Genomic DNA, 286 nt, shown 5'->3' on the forward strand with positions numbered 1-286 from the left:
TTCGGGGGGAAACGCTCTGGGAACCAGCGAGTCGGGAAGGGGCAGGAGCTGCACCTGGGACGAAGCCGACAGGAAGAGCGAAGGGCTCGACTCCGAACACGAGAAGGAAACCAGCCAGATTTGTAGCTCATCCACTTGGTTACTGCGCTGGGCCCGGCTGTCTGTAAGTCCCGCGGTTCCCCTTCTCCCCTCCTGCTCGTTCGGGCTCTGCGGCTGCCCCCGCGCTCGCTGCCCCTCCGGAGCTCTTGGCTGCTGGAGCCACCGGGACGCTCGGACCCACCTGGAG

Source organism: Apaloderma vittatum, unplaced genomic scaffold (assembly GCF_000703405.1).
Source record: "Apaloderma vittatum isolate BGI_N311 unplaced genomic scaffold, ASM70340v1 scaffold34773, whole genome shotgun sequence".
NCBI lineage: Eukaryota > Metazoa > Chordata > Aves > Trogoniformes > Trogonidae > Apaloderma > Apaloderma vittatum.